At 33.1% G+C, this 20,734-nt stretch overlaps 1 protein-coding gene across 2 annotated transcripts in view; it reads right to left on the reverse strand.

Annotated features, from left to right (window-relative positions):
- The window catches only part of LOC118193466 (uncharacterized), a 173,676-nt gene extending 160,984 nt beyond the window's left edge, over positions 1 to 12,692 (reverse strand). For both annotated transcript variants that reach the window (XM_085811926.1, XM_085811924.1), the window contains exon 1: positions 12,427 to 12,692. The gene's annotated coding sequence lies outside the window, so the exon portion shown is untranslated. The remainder of the gene's footprint in view (positions 1 to 12,426) is intronic.
- Positions 12,693 to 20,734: the final 8,042 nt, after the last annotated feature.

Consider the following 20,734-nt stretch of genomic DNA (forward strand, 5'->3'; position numbering starts at 1 on the left):
GCGCTTCCTAGGGTTTGGTTGAGCCTGTCAATGGCAAAATCAACCTCCTGATTATCGTGAATTTTGATAGGGGGGAGAATACCATTTTCCAAGACGTACCGAAAGTTGTTCCAATTTCCAGCGTCGGTCATTGTCAGGTCTTTAGTAATTACTTTCCTCGCACTGCATGTAGTTATAGCCTTAAGCTGCGGTTTAGTGAAACATTTATTGACGCACAACAGAAAACTAATTCATCCTGAGCTTTGGTATAAGAAACAGTTGTAGATGCAATTTCAAGTTACGGTTTGCGATAAGAATAGGACTAAATTTTTTACCTAATTAATTTTCGCATCATTTTTTTTTTTTTTTTTCTCATTTGATTTTAATTAAAAGTAACGCATCTGCACAGAAAACATTTGTTTAAATTTGCACTTAAGTTTGAAAACAAGAATACCACAGTTATTAAAATTAAGAGGTTTATTTCAAAGTCTCTGAGGGACTAATGTTTTCATTTTGCGTCGAACCACTCTGAATGTCCGTTTCACTTTTCAAACTGTTGCCACCAAATATTGTGATAAAGCAACCGTACCTACAGCCATCGAGTTTCGAATGACGTAATCCTACTGCGAATATGGGCAACTGGAAGCCCAAATTTGAAATTTGGAATTCGTTTTATTATCGATTTTATATTTTGTAACGAATTTTTGATTAACAAACTCAAGAATTTCAAAGCGAGCCATGGCAATGTTGTACAGAAAAAACATTTTTATCTCCAGCGCGTGAGACTGTGAATCGGAAATTCTAAAAATGTGCTCAATTTAAAATTATTTTGCGATACTGCTCTTGAACTGAATTTTATGGTTTAAGTGCGAAGAATATGATATTTAATAAATAAAGGTAACACACAAAATGTTAAAAAAAAAGGCCCCTTTGGACGTAATTTAAAATCTGAAACCTTTCAGATTTTTTATTTTACTAAAATTTTAAAATCTAATTAAAATGGATCCCATAACCACGCGATCTGGATTTAAACATTTAATATGCAATGAACCCTCTTATAGCGACCTCTTCCAAAATAATTTCTCAGAGTAGAAATTAACACTTGTACCGAGCATTATCTCTTTAAGATGACCACTTCCACCAAAGTCCATAATAATTAGAAACGTAGATGATCGTATTAGAGAGGATTTAATGCATTTTACAATGCACCAATGCGTAAGCTACTCAGAGCCGGACCATCTAGTAGCCCATAAACGATTGGCGACCATTTCCTTAAGACGATCACTTCCAAAAGTGACCGGCATTTCTATAGGTATAAACAAACACTTGCACTGAATATCATCTTTCTAGGGTGGTGATCTTCACAGATATCAAAAATCAACTAGAAACATGGATGGATTAGGATTATTCAATTATGGCAAAGCGCACGAGGGCTATCTTACCTAAAGGGAGGGATGCCTTCGTGGAGAACTTTCTAAGGGAAACTGACTCGTATACATATTACACATGGGGAAAACCACGAAAGTGCCCATGCAGCCAGCCCGTTCGCGGGATTGGAATCTCGGACCGAACTACCAGTGCTCAGCGTCTTTACCGCTCGGCCGCTGATAGGCTGAAATCTGATGGATGGCTGATGGATATCTTAGAAAGGATTTTTACTTATAGTAGTTATATAAATTACAATTACGTGTAGAGCTTATGGAAACTTAAAAGCGGCCGAGCGGTTAAGTTGCTGAATACCCTGGTTGTTATATCTGGGTACGATTCCTAGCAAAGCAGCTTTTCGTGGTTTTTCCCCTATATAACGTGGTTACGAGCTAGTTTTCCTTAGGAAGCCCTCCATGAAGGCAACCATTTTCTTAGGCAGATATCTTTCGTGCGCTTTGTTATAGTCAAGTAAACCAAACCAAATTAAAGAAGCTTATTTATTCTACTCTCCAAATTGAGATCCAAATAAGTCATACGTGGGAGCTTTTCGTATTCATAACGTAAAACGTATCAAAATGGGGAAATTAAATAAATTTAATTATTTAACTTGGTTATCTAGAATTCCAGTTTTTAATTTATCTGTTGTTTCCAAAAATCTGTGCATGAATAAATGTGTAATAAAGCATAGACAGATAACTTTGAAATTCAGAGAATAACTTAAATGACCTTTGACCACTAGCAGCCGAGAGGTAAAAATAGTTGAATATTGGTAGTTCGACTGCCACGCCACGATAATTTCCTGGTAAGCAGCACATCCGCCATGGCGTTCAAACCATGGCGGATGTGCTGCTTACCAGGAAATTTTCGTGTTTTTCTCCATGTGTAACATAAATACGAGGCAGTTTCTATCAGACGTATGAAATAATTTTTGTCAACTACTCGCTATAAACAGTCCTCCATGAAGGCATCCATATTCCTTTCGGCAGATAATCTTATGGTACTTTGCCATAACCTAAATAATCTGAATTGATGATTATGCTAATTTTTTCTCATACTGAATCCTGTGATGCTTTAATTAATGTTTTATTTATCATAAACTGTGTTAACTGCTTTAAATTAACCAAATCAGGATTTTTTTCTGTTAGATTTCCTTTTTGAAATTTTTCACATCATTTTAGAAGCCTAAATATGTCAGATCGTTTTAGTAAGACGTATTATTTGTAACTGTTTTACATATAAGTACAGAAAATCTCATGACGGCGAACTCTAAAAGTGTTTCCTACAACATAAATAAACAGGTTTTTATACATTTGCCTCTCTAATGCAACCATCTACTATATAAGTGGCCTAAAAATCGCTTGAAGCCGCCGTTAGTGGTCGCATTAGAAAAGTCTCATTATATTTGCATTTTTGTGGCATTTAATAATTTCAGTTACATGTCTGCCTTATAAACTATAATATTGATTTTTCAAGGTCGTGTAACAACTTTCAATATAAATTAGAATAGTAATAATCTTTTACATTCCATTCGGATTATTGTATTCGTATGAAAGCCTTGAATCAATTGTTGATCATTATTTTGTACGTATGCTATTGCAAAAATTTTAAAATTCTTAATTATGATATTTTCCAATATTCGGGCTTTAAATGCCCAAGTTATTTAATTTTATGCCAAGATTTAAACATTGTGCATTTACAATGAGAAGATCTTAATTATGGAACTTTTTAACATCTGGAGCTGGTTAAAACTGGTTGAAATGTGTTGCAGTCGCAGTTCGTAATGCAAAACCATTCTCGCACTGATTTGTTTTATGCTTAATTTATAGCAATTTCCCTAAGTAACCAAATTTTAGATTTATATCATTTTTTTTTTAAATTGTGAAAATAAACAAAAAGAAAGGAGAAAATTTTTCTTTCTTACATTATAATTATTTTCAGTTCATCTTTTATGATAATTAGTGTATTTTTCAATTTTCCTCAACTGTCAAATCTTGTTGTATTTCTAAATATCTTTAGATTATTTACAGTCCCTGCAATTTTAGAGGTTTTATGTTAAACTCTAAAATAGTTATTAGAATAATTATTAGAAGCATTTGATGTAATTAATGACGTACGTCGCCCATAGATTCGCAAATTTTGAATTTTCAATATTGTTGCATGCACTTGAGCAGAAAATTCGTCTTTTCTAGCAAATTGCAAATTTTAAAATTCAAAAAATTCAACTCCATCAATCCAGTTTTCAGACTCAATTAAAGGCACTGAAGTTATTTAACATTTAAGAACTCTCGGTGATTTAGAATTCCCCGGAATTGGTACTCAAGAAATGATTTCAAAAATGCTCTTCTACATCTATTAATAATTGTTCTATCCCTTGAATAGCTAGTATCTACTGCATTTTCTCCTCATTTCTTCTTTGGTGGTTATTTGAATCATGGCAAAGCACGGGAACTGTATGTCTAAGAGAAGGGATGCCTTCGTGGAGGACTTAACGAAGTATGAGAATGGGAAACTTGATTGTATTTACCTTACACAGGAAGAAATAACTAAATTATCTTGCAACCAGCTTGTTTGCTGGGATTTGAGCCCCTGTCGAACTGTCAGTGTTAAGCGACCGCCAGAGTCGTAGCTAGGGTTTTCAGCGCCCAGGGACAACTGAAGATTAATTCTACAATGTCGTAATATCAGTTTGGCGCCCCTTGGATTCTGCGCCCGGGGACAGATGCCCCCTTTGCCCCCTTCTAGCTACGGCCCTGGCGACCGCTGGAGCGCTGATGAGCTGCATTATGTATTCTGCTTAAGAATATAGAACACAAATGACTGTCAATTTTATTATATCATCAGTGTTTGGTAACTTTCCCTATGAAAATAAAATTGTTAGAAATATGAGTGAAAAGACATGTAAATATTTTGAATTTGGATTCAATTTAATCCCCTTCATGTAACATATAATGCAGTTTACGTAATAGCATTTAAAATTTTTGAATATATTAACACAAAAGGATACGGCAATGCTGTTACGGCATTCGACAAAATATGTCTCGTTTACGTATATATATATATACGTATATATTCTTTGCAGAAGAAAGAAAATTATAGCCAATGCAGAAAATTTCTAAATTCAATTTCGCCAGATAAATTTTACATAAAATGAAAAAACAGTTTTCAGTACATATAAGTAATTAATTGAATGAATGTAAATTTTTACTGCGGAATACATAAACTTATTTTCAGCTCAATGTAAAACTGTTCCCACGCAAAACTTATATTATAAGAAAAAGTTAAATGTCTGTTATGTCGAATATTTCTTCACTTAGATTGCAGAGACATTCGATATTTTATGGAAGCAGGAGACTTGAAAAATGAGCAACCCCCTCTCCGGGAATCGAACCGCGGATCTCTGGAATACGCCCCCAGCGTGCAGACCACTACACTACGAAAGCACGTCAAGAAGGCTCAAGTCTAAAATTTATGCATATTTAGTATTAATTCTATATTTTGCATATTAACATTTTAAAAATACCTGACTAAATTACTCCTGGACGGTTGTGTATAAACCTATGGTTTGTTTGATCAAGTGCGACTCATTTGTAAAGTATTGAATGGTATACTCGCTTGCAAAACCTTGTGAATTTTGTTTTTCTTGAAAAATCGGCAATACCAAGTATGATTGCTAAATATTACATTCTTTTTAAGGGAACATTATAGTATAATAATAAGAATATTTTCTCCTGGGATATACTTTTATCAATGATATGTTACTGTAGCGCAGTTTTGCTAAATTCCTATAAATCAGTTCTAATTATTCTAAGCTGATTTACTAAGACTTGGAATGATGCTCAAGGCCGGCGCTAGACGTTTTGCCGCACGGTGTCTGCTTTACAACTTCAAAATTCTGCCGCCCAGCTCTTTCCAAAGTTCTAAAAATTTTGCGTTCTCTCAATTCTGCCGGCCGGTGCGGCCGCACCGATTGCATATGCTCTGGCACCGGCCCTGATGATACTAGGAATGACTAGGAAACGATATTTCAGATAATACTTATTATCTGAATTGTCATTTCCTCATAAACATGATGCTTATTAAAAATTACAGATGTTTTAATTAATAACAACCTTAAAAACTGGTTGTTAGTAGCTTTAATTTTGACTCCATACACTTCAACAATTAAAAAATCCAAAAGATAGGAAGTTTCCTTGTCAGCTCTTTTTGAGGCCTTTTCTAATACTGCTAAAATTCTGCATGATATTTGTTTTAGAACTGCTAACAAACTGCTAACAAAATTTTAAATACAAAAGTTATACTGCAATTTTAAGTCTGAAAAGTAATTAATTCAGACTTGAAAGCTCTTGAAACATAGAACTTGAGCTCAAAACAATAAGAATAGAATTTTGCATTAATTTTTTTAATTATACGATTATTGCTTCATTGATAACAATGTTATAAATAGTTCATTTAGAATTACACTACAATTGCTGCATTAGAATCCATATTTCTTACTAATTATTTAAACATGAAAAATGAGAACTATAATATTTATATGTACTTTTTAATCTCCAAAGTCATAATAAAGTTTTCTCATAAATAGGAAATTGACTGTTTCAACAGTTTTCACCTCTTCGTCAAGATGCATTTCTTTTACGGTCCTAATTAAAAATTACAGAACAGCAGAACATAATCTTCTATCTCATGAAATTTGCTAAAACAAATTCTTTCGCATTAATTTTGAATTTTATTTAACTCTAATTTATTCAATATTTCGAGTTCTGGATAATCAAATTAGCGGTATCATTCTAAAGCTGCAAAATGTAATTAAGAAGCTCAGCTTCGGTTTTAATGATTCATTTTACCACGCCACTGGGGAAAAAAAAAAAAAAAAAAAATATCTGAGTTTTCAGATTTTCAATTACGTCCAAAGGGCGTTTTTTTAACATTTTGTGTATTACCTTTATTTATTAAATATCATGTTCTTTGCACTTAAACCATAAAATTCAATTCAATAGCAATGCCGCAGCATATCTTAAGAATTTTCCATACACACTTCCGCGCGTTGGAGACAAAAAGGTTTTTCCCAGCCGTAGAGTGTTGCCATTGCTCCCTTTTAAATCGCTGAGTTTGTTACTCAAATATTCGTTAAAGTTTTGCAAAATATAAAATCGATAATTAATCAAATTCCAAATTTCAAATTTGGTCTTCCACAATTCGTAGGAGGATTACGTCATTCAAAATTCGATGGCTCTATGTACCGTTGTTTTATCACAATGCGAGAAATATACATACATTTATGCAGATTTTTCATTATTTAAAGGAAAATCTGAAAGCTTTCATATTTCATATTGCGCCCTTAAGGATTTTTTTTAACGTTTTGTGTGGTACCTTTATTTATTAAATAAAATGTTTTTCGCGCTTTACCATAAAATTCAATTCCACAGCAATATCACAAAATATTTAAAAAGCGCAAAATTTAAGAATTTCCAATACACAGTTTCGGGCGCTGGAGATACATTTCTTTTTTCGTACAGTGTTCCTGTTGCACGCTTTTAAATCGATGAGTTTGTTAATTAAAAAATTCGTTAATGTGTTGCAAAATTGGGAATAGCTAATAAAACAAATTCCAAATTCGGAATTTCAAGTGCTCATGTTTGGTTGGAGTACTGCGTTATTCAAAATTGGATGGCTCTAGGTACTGTTGTTTTTTGAAAATGCGGAAACATTCATGCATTCATGCAGAATCTTCATTATTTAGTTTCTTTAAATATAATGCATGGCAATAATATTTTGTAGCAACAGTTTGAAAAGTGAATCGACGCAGAAAGTGAAACCACGCAAAATGTCGTTTTGAGACTAATAGCCCTTTGGGCTTAAAAATAAATAAATAAATAAATAAATGTTAGATTAGCAAGTTAAAAGTCAGAAATAACAACATTTAACCGATAAGAAAATCAGAACTCTTTACTATCTCGCTCGAAAAATGCAATTTTGAATAAAATAATAATTTTGCTTCTTTATTAAATTATTCTTATAACAGGGCTTGCATGAATGGATTATATTCTACTATAAGAAATTTTTTCATACCAATAAATTGCCACAGTTAGAGACAGAAAGTACAGTAAACCCTTTCTAAGATGACCACAGGTTCATAAGATTTTGGGCTTTTGCGAATTAGAGAAATAGCTCTCAGCACCGATGTCCAAGTTCTCAGAAATACTGATCATCATAGGAAGATAATCACCAGAAGAAAGTTCACTATTCACATTCGGAAGTGCATTATTCTATAAATGAAAGTACATTAAGCCGATTCGATTGCGTGTATGGCCGTATCTATTTATATATAGGAAAAATTTTAATATAAAATAAATATAGTGTAAAATATATGTTACCGTTAAAGCGTATAATTAAGTTATTTCCTCGAATAAGTAAGTATTTGGCGGGGGGGGGAACTAGCCAAGCCGGTTTAGCTAATTATTTTAAAATAACTATATTAATTAGTATAGAATATAATATTCTATAAACTAACTAATGATAAATGCCGCTCAGACGGTGTAGTGGTTAGGGGAGCCAACTTCGATACCTAACGGCTTGGGTTCGAATCCAGGGGAATGCATAGTTCTAATGGTCCGTCCCTTCATAGGAGGCAAAGGTGGCCCACCTATTAGGTGACTGCATAATAAAGTGACAACTGCTTCTGGTCAAGTCGAAGTCGGCTGAGGGACCATCATTCATATAAAAAAAAAAAAAAAAAAAAAAAAAAAACTTAATAACAAACAAAAAAAAAAAAAAAAAAAAAAAAAAAAAAAAATCTCAAAGGTTTCAGGTTTTAAACTACGTCCAAAGAGGGCGTTTTTTTTTTAACGTTTTGTGTGCTACCTTTATTTATTAAATATCATATTCTTTGCACTTAAACCATAAAATTCATTTAAATAGCAATGTCGCAAAAGAATTTTAAAAAAGCATATCTTTAGAAGAATTTCCGATACACAGTTCCGCGCGCTGGAGATAATTTTTTTTTCGTATAGTGTTGCCATTCCTCGCTTTTAAATCGTTGAGTCTGTTAATCAAAAATTCGATAAAGTTTTACAAAATATGAAATAGATAATAAAACAAATTTCAAATTTGGGCTTCCAGATGCCCATATTCGCAGGAGGATTACGTCATTCAAAATTCGATGGCTCTATGTACCGTTGTTTTATCACAATGCGAGAAATATGCATATATTTATGCACATTTTTCATTATTTAATTTCTTCGAATATAATGCAGGACTCTAACATTTGGTGGCAACAGTTTGAAAAGTGATTCGCCGTTTATAGTGATTCAACGCAAAATCGCAAAACGAAAAGAATGGTCCTCCAGGATCAAAGTCTCTTACACCTAATGATAAACCGTTAAAGTGTGGGGGGGGGGGAATGACACTATAAAATATCTGTCGTTTTATAAATTAACTGATGATAAACCGTTAGTGTTTAGAAAATTATATTTCATATTACGGATAGATTAAATAATAACGGAATGCATAATATAATATTATTGCTAGATTCGTTAAACCGTAATAAAAAATAACGAACTATACTACGCCAATAGTTCTGTTTAGCAGCTTTCGTGTGCCGTCTTTACTGACAATTCGTCATTTATCAACACTTTAATGTAAACAAGCTGTTAGCTTCCAGTTAGGGATGGATGAAATTTAGTTTAAAGACCGGCAATCATTATTTAACAGAGGAGAAACATTTGCTCCCCGTGAATTCTTTCTTTCCGGGTGAGGTGGGTCGGTTTCTTTAAGGAAACGGGTGAAGCAAACCACGGGGAAGAACATACGATTTTCCCGCAGGCAAGTTGGAAAAACCTGCTATCGAAATGACCTTGCTCAGCTGCAGCCAGCTCAACGTCTTACCCTTAAAACCTCCCTCAAGAGAGCCCGCTATAACCCTGCCCGTTTGGCAGGTTTCCCCATCTCCAATCGGCGACATTATTTGGCGAGATTTTAGAGTTCCTTTTTTTCCGTTCCTTATTTTCCGAGTGACATTTTTTCCGTTCCTTATTTTCCAGGGACATTCTTTCCGTTTCCCTTTTTTCCGGGTGACATTTTTTCCGCACACCCTTCCGAAACGTGAAGAGAATATACTTACGATGACATTACTGAATGATCTGAAAGCCATCTGCTATTCTGAACTATTTTGTACTTTCTTTAAAAAGGCAGAAGGTTATAAGTACAGGTTTTTTGCGCATCTACAGTTATTGTTTTCTAAGTACTGTCATGTAACATAAATGCAAAAGCATTTAATATTTATTTAGTCTTTCACATAATATGTCAAAACAAATTTCTCTTAAGTCATCTGTTTATGGCTGAAGTTGCTATGTGTATTTCTTTAATTTAGGCTATGGAAGTTAAAAATACAGCAATTAATAAAAAATATAAAAATTCTGCACATGTGAAAATAAATTATGGTAAAATGCTTGAACACCATCTCCAAAACAAGAGACTAAATTTTAAAAAAAAATCATGTTTAAGCTAAAATATTAATGTCTTGCAAAATCTTTTCTAACATACGTGACAATTTTACGTGACAATTAGAGGGACAAGCTTTTTTTTACTGCTTAGACCTAGAGTACGTTTTCTTACTTCTTACTAAAAAATCATAGATCCTTTCCCAGATTTTACTAATCAAGTCTTGCTGGCCTAAGATGTAATACTTTGATAAAGAAATTCTAAAAAGGTTAGCTTTTTTTATTTCAGTAATTCTAAATACTTTTAAAAATTCGGACTACTACAAATTTTATTAAAACTCATACTATGATTCAAAAAGGTGCTTCAGACCGAAGGTTTTTGAATTAAAAAGAAACTGTATTTGATATGGTAATGAAGTTAAAATATCATTGCACCTGCATAGACAATATTCAATCTAAGAATGCTACTATTTTAGAGAATTCTATGCATTTCAAATAAAAAATAGCACAAATAATTATTATATATTCAGATTATACACGACTACTGCGTCATTCGCCAACAACATATATTAAAAAAACAATAAAAATAAAAAAATAAAAAAAAAAAAAAAAAAAAAAAAAACGTCCAAAAGGACATTTATTTAACGTTTTGTGTGCTACGTTTATTTATTAAATACAATGTTCTTTGCACTTACACCATAAAATTCAGTTCAATAGCAATGTCGATAATTTTAAAATGAGGATATATTTAGAATTTCCGGTACACAATTCCGCGCGTTAGAGATAAAAAGGTTTCCACCCCCGTAGAGTGTTGCTATTGCTTGGTTTGAAATCTTTGAGATTGTTACTCAAAAATTCGTTAAAGTTTCACGAAATATGAAATAGATAATCAAACAAATTCCAAATTTCAAATTTGGTCTTCCACATGCCCATATTCGTAGGAGGATTACGTCATTCAAACTTGGATGGCCTTTTTTCAAACCTTTTTTTTATCATAATGCGAGAAATATACATACATTTGCGCAGATTTTCATTATTTAATTACTTCAAATGTAATGCGGGACTAATAACATTTGGTGGCAACAGTCTGAAAAGTGATTCGCCGTTTCTAGTGATTCAACGCAAAATCGCAAAAACGAAAACTGTATTAGTATTTAAAACAATAGTCTCTCACGGACTATTGTTTTAAATACTAATACGTCCCTTTGGACTAATAAATAAAAATATGAAAGGTTTCAGATTTTAAACTACGTCCAAAGGAGCGTTTTTAATGTTTTGTGTGTTACCTCATTAAATATCATGTTCTACGTACTCAAACCATAAAGTTCAGTTCAAAGCAATATCTCAAAATTATTTTAAAATGACCGTATCTTAGAGTCTCTTGCGCTGGAGATAAAAATAGGATTTTTTTCGTACGGTGTTGACATTAGTCGCTTTGAAATCGTATAGTTTTTTAATCAAAAATTCGTTGAAGTGTTATAAAATATGAAATCGATAATAAAACAAATTTCAAATTCAAATTAGGGCTTCCACATGCCCATATTGTATGGAAGATTACGTTATTTAAATTTTGATAGCTCTAGGTACCGTTGTTTTATCACAATGCGAGAAACATGCGTACATTCATGCAGATTCTTCAATATTTAATTTCTTTAAGTATAATACAGAGCGATAATATTTAGTGGCAACAATTTGAAAAGTGATTCGCCGTTTATAGTTTTCAATGAAAAATGCCAAAGCGAAATTAAAAGCCCTTCAGCGCAAATTGCCCCTTTGAACTAAAAATAAAGTAAGTAAATATAAAAAAATAAATTTTCGTGCTTCTTTTCTTAATAGTATTTCGTTTTATTTATTTACTGCGCTTTTTTTTTTTTAACTGAAATTTGTTACTTTTAGAAAAGTTGCGGGTTATATTTCGGACATTCAGTCGTTAGGCTGTAGGTTGGTTATTTTAATAATTTATATAGCAAAATACAGAAATTTTAACACACCTTTGCCTTTCTGCTTGTAGTTATTTTGCGTTGAACAATGTAATTACAATTATGTAAAAAAATCAAACTCATTGAATTTTTTTCTAATAAAAATCGCATTGAAGTCAATGTACATAAAAAGATTTGGAATATTTGAAATGAATTTGAACAGAACTTCATCAAACCAGTATAAGCCACGAATATTGTTCCAAAATGAATAAATAATTCGCCATTATTATTTTTACTATCAAATTAGATTATGCTTCATAAACCCGTTCAAAATACGCTTATTATAAATTACTGTTGATGGCTAATTTTTATTTGAATTATTGCTTAATTATGTTATTCTTTACATGTAATTATATATAATTCATATTAAATGCAGTAATTAAATGCGCTTCGTTTCGCTCGAATAATTAAAATTTATAACTTATCGGTTTTAATTATGTATCTATATATCCATAAGTAAATTTGTTTAAATATTTCCTAATGCTATTTTTTAATTGAATTCACGAGCATTTCGCATATTTCTGAACATTCAATTTAAAAACTAAAGGATATTTTATGAAAATGTTATCTGTTTAAAGAGAGTATTGAAAAAACATGCTTACATGCTACTTTTTTATTTCGCAAAGAATGTCCACGTTTGTTTGTTTTTATAAACCACTACATGCTCAAGCGTTTTCTTGGCGATTAAACATATCGGTCTAAAACGAAAAAGAGCAACCCTCTTTGCCTCCTACTGAGAACTGTCATTTAGAGATCTCCAGGGTTCCAGAAATAAGGGGGGCAGGAGACACCTGCACGGCCGCTTTAAAGGCCCGTCCACACGAGGACGCTCCCGACGTAGTTGACGCAACTTTTTTGACGCCGGCGTAAATTCGCATGACGCAGAAGACGTAAAACTGAGTACGCTCCTGTTCAGCTTTTTCGCCCGCGACGCGCGCGTTTGTCCAATAGCCGACCGAGTTCTTATCACGTGTCATAATCAGAAAACCTTCTTGCTTACCCGTTTCAATATGGCGTCAGAACCACACAGAGATGAGTTTTTGCTTAGAAATGTGTATACAGCAATAAAATAATCACTCCATCTTCAGATTTCTCAAACCGTATATATTGGTATAAATTTAAAATTCTCATTAAAGGGAAAAACTGTATATTTATAAAGCAATGATCCGACCACTATATGCTTCACCTATTTATAAACACCGTAAGTAATAGGAACCTAAATAAATTACAGTTTCTACGAAATCAAAGTTTCTGCCTTACAAAATTATCCTTAATTATTATAAATATTGGCTATATCATGTGTAATAAAAAGCTCTATAAATATCCCAATATTAAATACACCAAAAACTAACTTCAGCAATATAACATATTCTAAAATAAAGCAGTTGACTGTGAAAGAGTATTCAATAAAATACAATTACGAAATTTTGGAGGAAAGTTACAACTTGTGCCATACAGCAATCATTTATTGAAATTTAATTAAATTACCTTCGCAGCGACTTCTACTTGTTACATTATTTTTAACAAACACTGCTATCACAGATAGCTGAGTGGTCAGCGCGCTGCTTTGCGGAGCGAAAGGTTGCGAGTTCGAACCTCACCTGTAGCCAATACATAAATACAGTAATTTTTCTCATTTTGAAACGTGTTTCTCATATTTAATCATGAATCATTATATTCTTATTTTACCTATTATTATTGTTTTCATTTCTTATTTTATTCATAATTATTATTGTTTTTAATTTAGTTTAAAAATGAGCATTTCAAATAGAAATCCTTATATAATAATATATCTGCATCTCTTTATCATATATCATCTATAAATTCTCTTTATTTTTACTTTATTGCATATTTTATCATGCACATAATTTCTCATAAACTGTACAAAGTTTGAACCTCATTCTAAATTCAAAAATAAATAAAAAGAAAAACAAAAGGCCAATCGAGGGGGAGTTAAAAAAATATAAAGTTGGTTTTATTATATGGTGGATGGTGTATATAAAGAGAATTAAGTAATTTAATTCTCTTTATATACTGTATTCCAAACCAATTTTATAAATCCTAATTTTCATATAATATAGAATCTGCAAGTCTGTCAAACTGGTCGATACTCATCCTGAAGTAATTAAAAAACAAGTAATATTAAAAAAACAAAATAAGTTAATTCCTACTTAGGTCCACAAAGAAAAATTTAAAAAATACAAATAAATAAATAAATAAATAAATCTGAAATGTTTCAGATTTTAAATTACGTCCAAAGGGGCGTTTTTTAACATTTTGTGTGTTACCTTTCTTTATTAAATATCATGTTCCTCGCACTTAAACCATAAGATCCAGTGCAACAGCAATATCGCAAAACAGTTTTAAAAGGAGCATATCTTTAGAATTTCCGATACAGAGACTCACACGCTGGAGATAAAAATGTTTTTTCTGCACAACGTTGCCATTGCTCGCTTTGAAATCCTTGAGTTTGTTAATCAAAAATTCGTCAAAGTTTTAAAAAATAGGAAATCGATCATAAAACAAATTTCAAATTTCAAATTGGGTCTTCCACATGCTCATATTCGTTGGAGGATTACGTTATTCAAAATTCGATGACTCTATGTACCGTTGTTTTATCACAATACGAGAAATATACACACATTTATGCAGATTTTTTATTATTTAATTTCTTCAAATATAATGCAGGACTCTAACATTTTGTGGCAACAGTTTGAAAAGTGAACCGACATTTATGAGTCCGACGCAAAATGCCAAAACGAAACTAATAGTCCTTCGGGATTCAAATCCCTTTGGACTAATAAGTAAAAATACAAACAGAATGTTTTAAAATTAAAAATTTAAAAAATTTTAATATGTGAAAAAGCTGTATTAACATCAAGTGTCCTTCACTACGAGTTTAAAAAATTGTATTTGAACTTGATGAATAAAAAGCATTTTATGTACTGAAAATTTGAACAAGATATAGGGAGAGTGTGAGATAATAGTAGGAATTTAATAATTCCGGATATTCCTTTCGTAAACGAGGCAGTAAAAAATAAAATCTAAAATCTCTTTGAACATAAATAAATCTTTCGGACCCATTCTTGCCATTTTTTTGCGGTTTTGCCTCTGCTTAATAATTGCACTTAATAGTAAAATTTCAGCTATTAAAAAAAATCATCTGATTCGGACAACTTGCCGCAAACATACAGAAGCACGCGAAGTAATAAGATACAGCTCTGTTGACGCTATATTACAGCGTCACGTGATTTTTGCGCAAAATAATTCTATTGGTTAAACGCACTCTTCGCAAGCGTTCTCGTTTGGACGCTTTTACGCTGGTAACGTAAAAGCGCGTTCGTCAGCTACGTTTCGAGCGTACTCGTGTGGACGGGCCTTTAGGCGGTCATAACGCTTTCGAGGTCTTCACCACTGATCGCCTAGAACCGTCAGTAACGCTTTCGAACACTTTTCCGGTGACCGCCTAGAAGTACGCTTAGTACTTCTAGGCTTCCTAGAAGTACCGTCCGTAACGCTTTCGAGGTAGGCCGTCTTGACCGCCTAAACCCGATCATAACGCTCAGAGGGTTAAAGAAGAAAAAGTAAAAATAAACTTTCTATTCGATTGTAATAACACACTTATAACACCCAAAGCCTGACTAAGGCAGGAGCATTCGGAGCAGTTGCCCCGAGCCAAAGAATCTCTAAGGAGCTGATGTGGGGGCTCGGGAGAAATTCTTTGCCCGAGCCCCCACATCAGCTCCTTAGAGATTCTTTGGCTCGGGGCAACTGCTCCGAATGCTCCTGCCTTAGTCAGGCTTTGGGTGTTATAAGTGTGTTATTGTATCACGCTTGTACATAAATGGCGCTAAATCGCGCTGTTTGGCAAAAGTTTCACTGTTGACGGGATAACATGCAAGTTGTATGTTTTTTAAATTTAAAAGTGACATAAAAAATTGTATAATAAATTATAAACGAACTTTAAAAAGCATGCAACCGATGCTATATGCAACATTCTTGTTTACATAAGCACAGTTAGTGTATATTTTAGGTTACCCCCTTGGATTATCTCCATGTTGTTGTTTCATTTATGGTAACCTCAATAGTTGAATAATAAGGAAACCCTATTATGACGTGATTGCGGGGAATTTGACTAATGAGAAAATATTTGTAGGGGCTTATTTACGTGTTGGATGATGTTTTAGAAGCACGTTGCTTATGTTGTGCTTTGCACCGTAAAATGCCTGCTGGTGTTACGATTACCTGAAGATTTTGTAGACTTTGGAACGATTGGGTAAGAAAACAATCATGGACTGGCGTGTAAATGAAGATTTAAATGTCTTGGTTCACCTCTCGGTAAGTGACGCAGTGAGATTTAAAGATATGGAAACCGAAGCTTATATCAACACTATGGAAGGTATGTGGGGTGTAATAAAACGAGATTTTTTTTTAAAGAGATGCCATCGACATTTCGGCAGTCCGGAGAATACTTTTTATTTTTGCGAATGTATGTGGCGACGGCAGTATGCGAATTCTAGTTTAGATAATTTTAAATAGCTTTTGGATGCTGTTAAGGAATTCTGTGTGTCTCACATACCGGAGAAACAGAAATTTTTAAATAAGATAAGTCGATATTTCCTTTTAGATTAGATAACATGTATTTCCATTCCTATGTTATTTCCCCGTTTGATCTAAAATGAAGTTTATTGAGGTAATATATTGTGTGTTTGAATTATGTTTTATTGCATCATGTTTTGAACGCCATTTTACTAGGAGGCCGTTGGACATAAACAGAAATGGTGCCAACAAATCGCCAACTTTCGCCAAGGGATACCTTGAAATATATTTTTACCCATAAGCAGTGCATTGCATAGATATAAGAAACTTGCTGTGTCCTTACTATGTTAAATGCCTGCTGCGTTAAAATGCTGGAAGATACAAAAGTTCGCCCAAAATTCGGCAAAGACACATGTCGCATACGTAAATCTTACATTTCAATTTCATTGTTAAAGGGTATTAGTAACACACTGCAGAACCTACAGTGAATACAAGTAGACGCTAAGCTAGGACCTGTGAAGTACCATATATGGACCAGTACCATACATAGAACTACGCCAGGACCTTTCCATACCATAGGTGATTGGAATATTTCTTTTCCTAGCTAACTGTTAAACTTTCTTTCAAATTTGGAATCCCAAAACAAAACACCCCAAGGGGCCCGAGGTACCGCCAATCTCGAGTGACCACCTACCACCAACTTCTAGAGAGGCTTTCGGCTCGCCGTGTATTTTGAGAACCCTCTTGGTCACAGGCACTATACGAATACAAATACCCATGCCATCTCCGGGATTACAACTAGAGCGCTTCGATACGACAATCAGTGTCACTAACAACTGTTACATCTGAGCGGCAATCTACACTGCAGAAGAAATATATGAAGTGACATCAACTAGGGTAGCGTAGTTTCTGCTGTAGAGCAAAATGAGTTAAGCATCTTTTCATAATTCGACGCATTTTAAGCGAAAAGCACCATTTGAACAGAGATGCTCAGGGTCCCTTCCGCTACCCTACTAGAAGATGAGGATACAGGTAACGTTAAATAAATATGTAATATGTGACAGAATTTGGAAATTCCTATAATTTGTTTCTATACAAATATTTTATAACATCGTGAAGAGAATTACACAGTGCGTCTGCAAAATTTTAGACCCATTTCATAAAAAGTTAAATATCTGTAGAAAACAAAACCTTGTCGCTATTTAGACTTCTGCATGCGTTTATTTTGATACTATAGGTTTTATGACAAAGAAATCGCTTATGGATTGCTTCGCAAAAGCCTAATTTTGGAATATTCATCGACAACATTACCCGAATTTCCATAGGGGCCGTCCTTTAATTGTGCGTTTATAAAACACGACAAATCTGATGGAGATATCTGTTTGAAGAAAGGGATATGTTTGTAGAGGACTTCAGAAGGGGAATCAGTTAACAGTTAATCAAATCTGCCAAGTACATTATTATAAACAATTATATTTTTGTTTGAAATAAGCTGCTTGACTATGATTGCATTATATAATTGCATCTTATTGGATACGATCCATAAGATATCGATGTAAATGTATTTGAACTCATTGCATCGCATAGAAGTATTAATGGTAGTTGTTGCGAATACTGACCTAATATATACTGTCATCAGCTGTAGGCTCTTCATACTGGCCAGTGTAAGAGGACGGTCGTTATAACAAGCGTCTATTGTGCTAACTTTTCTATCATGGGTTTCTTAGTTCTTAGCTATTTAGATATTCGCTTTCCTAAAAATCTAAAACAAAATGTATAAAAGAATATATAAAAGAAATTAGGCCCAAAAAATGAAACAGTTTATCACAGACGATTCAGTATTTTGCATTAAATTAATTCAGTTCTCACTTCGCGACAAGGCAAAAACGCATAAAAACTCAAAATATCTATATTAAAAATTACGAAGTAAATCTTAAACACTTATTTCCTCGAATAAATTCCAGAATGGATTAAGCATGATTCAATTCGCAGTAATAAAAGAAGACGTTATCTTTGTTGTTACGAAGCTTACTCTCTCTAGATTAGCAACAAATCCACTATTCTCCTAAGTTTCAAATGTAAACAAACATGGCGGGCCATGACAAAAATAATTAGGCTTATCCGCACTTAAACAACTTTTAAATTGTTGATAATTGTTGTTCAATATGTTCTTAGACGGCAGAAACTGTTTCTTCAATTGGTTGTTCCATTTGTTGTTGAACGGCCGAAACTCTCCCTTCGATTCGTTGCTCCACAGCCAAAACTCTCTCTTCTATTTGATCTTTGACAGAAAAAACTGTTCCTTTAATTTGTCCACCTTTATTTTCGACAGCGTCTATTCTGTCTTCCATAGCATCTAAATTATTTTCTGTTATGCAGTAAGTTTCTCTTTTCATTTTCTAATGCAGTTATCAACTGCTTCAATTGTTCATCGTTCTCGTTATAGGCATTCAAACCCCACTCCTGACACCAAAAAGTGTTGCGTGCGCCCGAGTTCGTAATAAATTGAATGCCCAAGTCCAATCAAAATTGAATAAAATTTATTCTTATCAGAACAAATATATCAAAATGCTGAAATTTCTTCAGAGAGATTCGTATAATATCGCAATATCTCATAGTAGTTATATTTTAGACTAATAATATGTTTTACAGAACACTGTTTTACAAAAAGTGAAAGCTAATCCGATCCGAATTCGCTACAATCAAGAACAAGAAATAAGTAAACAACTTAATTGAGATGTTTTCCACCAGCTTTTATAAGTTTTTTAATCCCGCACGAGAATATTCTGGTATTTTCTCGATTTTTCTGGGTAGCAAAGGGGTTCAATTACGAGATATCTATTACGTATTAAAATGTTAAATGCGCCTGCTCCTATATTATAATTTTTTCGGCGTAGCTTTCGCTTCAAATAAGTCTCGTGTTGCATTGCGCGGGAATATTAAACAATTTTAAATACAAATTCTACTAAAAATATCTAAATAAATACAAAAACCGTAACAATATGTAGTGATGAACGCAATAATGCCATGAGACGTAAAGTTAGACAGACAAACTTTTTTGCATATTCACAAAGTCGCAAATCTGTTTTTGGTGAGAAAGCGGATAATCAGAAAGTATCCGTGCAAATATTAAAAGGCATTTCAGTCGTTCTTTCTGGAGGTAAATTTTAATTTTGCACCAGACATATTCCAGCAGAGATTTTAAGCCAAATATTTTACACTAGCGAAGTTTGTTTTCTTCCGATAACTATTTGTTTGATTTTCTCCCTTCCACGTACATACAATTCTTGGCAATTATTTTCTAGTTTAAGATAAAACACTTACTTTCAAATATATCAAAATTTAAATTTGGGAGACGAAATTTCTATAATACACGAAATTATTTCACTTTTAAGAGAGTAAAAAAACATAAACCTTAAGCCATACCTCATTTACGCGCACTCTTTTTGCAGTCTACCGTCATTTAATACAAGAATTAATTTTTCAGTTAAAAAGCTACAGATCTTATTCTTCAGGTTGGATTTGTTAGGTATCAGACAACTCTGCCAAATAAAATTTTCTACCAAAAACGCTATAGATAATTGCCAAGTAAATCATTTGTAAAATGTCAGATGTTTTAAAAACCTTTTCTGCCGAAATCGCTCTAAAAATCTGTAAACAGGTTATTTTATTACTTTGAAGGTAAACACGTCTTTGACAGAGTCTTTCTGAAAACATTTGGATCATTACCTTGCATAATGTCTACATTCACGTACTATCTACAAGATAAGAAACATTTCATTCATCACTACTGCATCACTTTGACGTTTCTTTTGATTTTGTTTTTACAGGGTCTCCAAGAATTAATGGTAAGATTTCATCAGATCTTTGTAAAGTATGTACCGATGACATAGGTTAAAATGCTTTTATTTAGTTCAGTCACTCAAAAAGATCAGGAATAAAATTAATATGCTTCAATTCTATGCACCACTAATAGCAGGATAGATATTATAACGATATTTAATATCGGTTCATATTCTGTCAAGAATGTCTGGTGTCATACTTGGAATTGTTTGCGTGTTTCTTAACTTGAGGTGGAGAAGATTATGAATTTAATATTTATAAATTTAATTTCTGATACACCCGCAGATGAAGGAATCTAGTAGGATGATATAAAAATTTATCAGCCGTAAGTATATACCTATTTCGGCTAATTGATTATGGTGGAAATCTATGATTCAGTTCTCAAACGATTCACATAATGGGGGCGTAGCTTCGTCTCACTCAAACATCATCTTCTATCTCCGTTTGCTCGTATTAAGGCAACACTTGTAGCATGACCAACCACACGTTGAAATTTATATCGCTTTCATCTAAGAAGAAATGGTAAAA

This window comes from Stegodyphus dumicola, chromosome 2, assembly GCF_044657685.1.
Source record: "Stegodyphus dumicola isolate Sdum_Otavi_A_Nest chromosome 2, ASM4465768v1".
NCBI lineage: Eukaryota > Metazoa > Arthropoda > Arachnida > Araneae > Eresidae > Stegodyphus > Stegodyphus dumicola.